This window comes from Alligator sinensis, unplaced genomic scaffold (assembly GCF_000455745.1).
Source record: "Alligator sinensis unplaced genomic scaffold, ASM45574v1 scaffold601_1, whole genome shotgun sequence".
In the NCBI taxonomy this organism is placed as follows: domain Eukaryota; kingdom Metazoa; phylum Chordata; order Crocodylia; family Alligatoridae; genus Alligator; species Alligator sinensis.
The window spans coordinates 745,347-751,794 of NW_005841905.1; positions in this window are offsets into that span (position 1 = coordinate 745,347).

Consider the following 6,448-nt stretch of genomic DNA (forward strand, 5'->3'; position numbering starts at 1 on the left):
GGAAGAGGCTAGTGCAGCTCTTGGCCCCAAGCCTGAAGCGGGCAGCCCACCCTTCCCTACATATAAAGCTGAGGGGCACATGCCCCCCCATGCCTGCCCCAGGGTGCATGCAGTGGCAGGGGGCTGCCCCCCTCCAGCCTCCATGCCCCCCCAATAAGCCACCCATGGCTCTGCCCTGCACCCCGTCCTGTCTCATCTGGCAGCACCTGCTCCAGCCCCACTCCCTGCCTCATGGGGGGTCCTCGATCTGCCTCCCCATGCCCCTTCCCCCCGACAGAATTTCCATCCAGATGTCGCTCTCCATGCTATCAGGTCAGCATCGGCTGATATGGCTGGTTAATAATCAGCCATCAGTATCGGCCAAAAAAAATTTTACCGGTGCACCCCTAATGGAAACCATTCTTGTCATGAACAACCTTTTTCATCATGGGAATGGAAACATGACTGGAATGGGCCTCTAAAGGTATTGTGTCCACTTTCCTATCAGAAACAGCCACACCATGTAATCCCCTTCCTAAACTAATACATATTAAAAGCAGGCAGGGTTTTTGCTCCTTCTATTCCTGTTGAAAGCCTAGACTCTGACTGCTCTGATGGCAAGGCCAAGGGTTTCCACTCACTTCCTATTTGTCTGTTTGCCTGTAGCTTTGAACCAGTATTATAATTGGATTATAATTGGATTTGAAATCATTGCTATAGCGATATTTTTCTTCAGATATTACATGCTTTCAGGAACAAAGTGTTGAGTGCAACCAGAAGTGTCCAAAAGGCATCACAGTTTCAAATGCTGTTTGTAGAGTAATAGTTTTCAACCTGTGGTCTGCAAACTCCGGGGGGTCCACACACCGTCTAAGTGGTCCACAAGAGATGATTACGATCAATCAAAAGTATGTGAACACCCACACTTACAATTCAAAAAGGTCCACACCTCCATTTGAAACTTCCAAAGGGGTCCACACCTCCATTCAAAATTTTTTAGGGGTCCACAAATGACAAAAGGTTGAAAATCAGTGTTATGGACGCCATAAAGCAGAGGGAGGAGGGTGTGTTCAAAACTCCACGTCCAAGTCAATATGTCCTCTGGGTTTTCTAGGGCATCTTGTTTTGTGCAAGTTTATCTACAACCATAAGCTGGCACTGTCTTTATTTATATTATCATTATTATTTGTATTAACATACTGCAGTCAGCTCAGATCAGGACTTATGTATGGTATGTGCTGTACAAACACAATACAAAGACTGTCCCTGCCCCCCCCCCACTCCAATTACAATCTCAGTATTATATCACATGTAGATAAAGACAGTTATATAAACTGAAGAAAACAAGACAGATCAGAATCATAGGCAAAAGTAACAGAGCATTAGCAGTCTAACCATAGATGACTTTTCTGTAGACATCATGGCAAGGGACAGTTTTAAGGAGAGATTTGAAGGAAGCTAATGAGATAGCTTTGCAGACCACAGGGAGCAAGCAAAGAGATGCTTGTTTAAAAATGAAATGAGTGAGTAACAGAAACTGCCACAATGGGCCGAACAGTGGGGGAAGAGTCAGACTTTCAACATGAAATGAGAAAATGGGGTTAGGCTGGGAAGGGATTTCAAAGCGAAAACAAAGAGTTTATGTTGTATGTTGTTTCCGCCCAGAAGGGGACACAGTGGAGAAATGTGTATGCCAAGGTGAGACTATCAAAGCAATGAAGTAGGAAAAGGATTTTTGCAGCACCATTTTGCATGGCTATCAGCAGGAGCAGACTGTATTAGTCAAGGCCAGAGAAAAGGATGTTACAGTAATCAAGGTGCATTAAGCACATTATTGAGGTCAACCACTAAAAGTAAAGGTGGATCATGAGCTGCTTAAAATCCATGGAAAAATTCCAGTCGACCGCAACATGAGCCGAATCAGGCCCTAAGCTGATGGGCATTTTCTGCACCACTTTGAAAGAAATTCTTTTAAATGAGTGTCAACTGTAACTTACCCCTCCGACATTCACACTATAGCAATTTATTTGTTCCCACTCATTCCTTTGATCATCAGATTTCCAGACAAAGAAAATCATTCCCATAGAAATTTAATTCCGTTAAGAACATTTGAGAGTATAAAGGGAAAGAAAACTAGAAAGGCAAGGATGCAACAGCTTCTTTCATGTCACTTTGCTGTGTCATGTACCATAAACTGAAATTTATTTTCTTCAGTGGTTAGCACACAAAGCATGGCATTTTTCAGTCCTAGCACTGGGTGTCATTTCTGATATATTTCCCATAAGGAACATAAATAGGAGGTTCAAGGCCATTTGCACCATCTTAAATGTGAGACGTCAAGAACAGTTTGAAATGCTTTAGTCTGAAGAAAAAAGCCTGAAAACTGATGTCTTGTAAACAACGTGAAATGGAGTGGTGACTACTCCAGATCCTGTGCTTAGCCGGGGAGGGAAAACTATCTGAGAGGATAGGAGGAAAGAGAAAATAGTTGTCCTTTTTTGCCTCCTATTGCGCTGACACTGTGTACATTCGTTAAGTTTATTAAACTATTGATTTGCAGAGTAGAGAGTCAAACCCCATCTCTCCTACAACCACAACTTTTGTTTTTATTGACAGAGTTTGTCTCAGCCCAGTTACATTTCTGAAACAAAAATATTGGTTTAAACAAATGAGCTCTCATTAAAACTAGAAACAATGGAATTTAGGAACAAGGAGACATTTTAGTACCTATCTAACAGGCTGACTGATTTTAGAATTAAACTGGTGGGCCTTATCAGTTCTTTGTCACTCAAAAGAGATCACTGGTTGGATGAAAACGTCAGATCTTTCTCTTACTTTTGCAAAATACTGTAATAATCACAGGATTAGACTCCAACCAGAACACTGTCCAATAAGAGCTTTGTCTTTCAGTACCATCAATGAAATCATCTCTTAGGCACAGTTATGGATCAAAGGCGGCACATCCTTGCTCAGCTCCTTGCACCCGTTCACACCTGCTCCTACCCAGTGAGGTCTGTCCACCTCCATTCTTGCACTGCACCTATCAGTGGCTGAGCCTCACCAGCTTTTAAAGACTAAAACATAAGCTTGTTCTTCTCCACTAATAGGAGAGTAATCAAAGACTGATTTGAACTCAACTAACTGAGGCCAGAATCATATATGCTTATGCAGGTCTCTCCCCAGCTAGGGTGAAATCCCTTGTTTTTCTTTCTCCCCTTAAGGCCAATGGCTTCCTAGCAACTGGTGCCTCCACATGCTAAGCAAGTATACAGACTATTAAGAATGAATGTATTAGGTTATTACTTTACTAGTACAGTAAATCAAAGACCGTATACACTACCGGGAGGGTAGCTGAAAGAAAGGGAAGGCAAGAGGCAAAGGTCTTCAAAGTGATAATGAATAAGTAACAACTGAAAATCCATGCATAACAGAGCCCCTTCCCCATTACTAGAGAGAAGAAAGGGCACTGGGGGGCCTGAGCTCCCCCACCCCCTGCTCCTATGCTCCTTTTTGGTCTGTCAATTTATCCCTTCCCTTTGTCATGCTCCTCTGCCCATTTCTTTTGCTGTACACCCACTTCCCCTCTGTACCTTCCTTGTCTTATTTGTTTTCCTGTTCCACTTTCTTGTGCTGCTGGAGTTTACTAACAGCTGGAGGCTGCCAGCCCCAGGTTCAAGCAGTCTCTGATGGCCCAAGTGCAGAAGTAGAAGAGCCTGGTGACCTGAAGCATCCTTTATAAACCCAAGCCACAATCATGAGAGACAATATGGCCATAGGAGCCACAGAGGAAGGAGCTCCTTATGGGAAGTCAAAGGGAGTGAACTTTGGGCTGGGAAGAAGGGACTCAGAGTGGCAGCTGGGATAAAGCAGACCTGAAATTCTGCATCAGGAACCAGATAAATTCTGGAACCTTTTCTATCTTTGTTTGTCATTTGGATAACCCCATCCCAGAGTGAGACAAACCCTGGGCAGGCCATTTTTGTTTGATCCTGAAGGCGCTTATGGTTTTGGTGGTTTTTGTTGCTGGTTGTTCAGGATGTGGCTGTAGGGGAGGCAGAGGCCACTGAGAGGGGTGCTTGGGAGATTCCCCAAATTTCAAATGTGAGTGACAAGTCAGATGATAGAGACTGTCAGGGACTGAAAGTCGGTGACAGGATGTGGGGTGATGGGTCCTTGAGCTCAGGAACACATGTGCCGGGCCCAAAATTTGCAGCCCTGAATAATGGGCTCTGACCCAGAGGCCACAGCTAGAGTAAAAATGGGATGAGGCCAGGAGAGCCCTGGACCAGACAAAGATCCAAGTCCCAAGAGCCAGAATCATACATGCCATGGACAGCCCTCCCTGTCAGCTTGTTCTATCAAGACATGGCAGGAAAGAGCACAGGGAGAGAGCCAGAGGGGATGAGGGGAGCTAGCAGGAAGAGGCCCCTAAAGTTGGGTACGCTCAGGTCTCTCTTTATGCAAGGGTTGCGTTCCAAAAAAACCTTGCATAAATTCACATAAAGTGAATCCATTATTACATGTAATTACTCTACTGTCCCATCCCACCTTGACAAATTCAAACAGTAATCACACAATACAAAAACTACTTCACGGAGAGGGTACAAGCTCAGCGCTGCAAGCAGTGGCATGCACAGGGGGTGCATCACCAGGACAGCATGAGGTGGGCTGGAGAGGCACCCAGGGGAGGGAAGCAGGGTGGCCGGGAATGCTGCTCGCCACTCCTGGATCCACCCTGCTTCCCTTCCCTGGGTGCCTGTCCAGCCCGGCAGGTGTGACCCGGCGTGGCTGGAAACAGCGGGGCTGCACAGAGAATCTAGGAGCTCCTTGCTGCACTGGGTCATGCCCACTGGGCTGCGCAGGCACCTGGAGCAGAGAAGCAGGGAACAGTGGGGCCGTGCAGAGAAGGTGCTCACCTCGTGCTGCAAGCAGCAGCACGTGCAACAGGTGCATTGCTAAGGCAGTGTGGGGCAAGTACCTTTTTCACGTGGCCCCACTGTTGCCCGCTTCCCTGCCCCTGAGCCTCTGCAGATTGGTGGGCATGACCTGGTGGAGCAGAGAGCTCATAGCCTCTCCACACAGCCCCGCTGTTCCCAGCTATGCTGGGTCACACCCGCCAGGCTGGAGAGGCACCTGAGGCAGGGAAACAGGGCGGCAGAGAATGGTGCCTGCTCATCCTGAGCTGCGCTGGGGACGCACCTCCTGTGCCTGCCACTCTTTGAGGGGCACAGCCCTGTGCCACAGGAGGTGTGTGGCCAGCACAGCGGGGTGCGGGGTGCTGGGACCAGGCAGGGAGAGGAGCTGAGCCAGGCCCAGGATCGGGGCTAGGGCCCACTGCACTGTGCGTCCACCCTTTCCCCTTGGAAGCGTGTGGCAGCGGGGAGCAAACTCTCACCCAATGAGCTGCCGGAGGCTCTGTCCTGCTCCCCACTGGGGCCCTGTAGCTGCACACTGTGGCCCCGGGCCCCAAGCACCCCCTGGCTGGACAGCAGTCCCAGCCCTGCCCAGCTCCCTCCCTACAGGGGCCTCAATCCCTCTCTTCCCCTCCACTTACCCACTGGAGCGGCCCTCAAGGCTACTGGGGGCCATGTACATATATTGTACATGCACGTGGTGCCCCCTGTCTCACCACCTTCCTTCCGCTTCCTCCTAGTTCCCTGCAGGCTGAAACTCTGCCTGCCTGCAGGAAGCTCATTGCCAGCAGACTTCACATAAGATCAGATTTTTCTTGCACAAAGTGAATTTCTGGTATAAATAAGGTCATTGCGTATATGCAAATTGGCACAAAATGAATTCGCATAGAGAGAGACCTGAGTGTACACTGTACTAACTCCTGTGGGTGGCATACACCATGAACCACCTCCCCTCTTTTCCCCTCTCCAGCACAAGACAGAACCTATGAGCCAATTCATCCCTGGGGAGACAACCTGATACAGCACTCAGTTATGCCATAAATTAATGCGTCTGAATAAGTTCTGTAAGGACCACCTATTTCTGAATATGACAATAACCAACAAAATATTACCTTCTCCCGCACACCTTGGTAGCAAAGGTTGACACTATAGACTTCTGCCAGTAGAAGACTGTATTCCTTTTGTCGGTAGCCTGTTCCAGTGCTTGGCCATGCTCATCTTCAGAAAGTTCTTCCTAATCTCCAACCTAGATTACTCTGCTTCAGTTTGGGGCCTTTGTTCCTAGCCCTTCCCCCTACAGCCACAAAGAAGTCTCTGTCCATCCTGCTTATAAATCACCCTTCAGGTAGCTGAAGAATAGGGGTGCACTGATAGAGATTTTGGGGGCCGATATCAATAGCTGATATTTAAGGAGGCATATTGGCTGATACCGATCTGATATCCGATACAACTGCCTCCAGGTGGTAAGTCTGGTGTGGTGGAAGGGGAGGGGGGAAGGAAGGGGAGGGGGGGCGCAGATCAATGCCCCCCCTCAGTGAGGGAGGCAGCTTGCACCG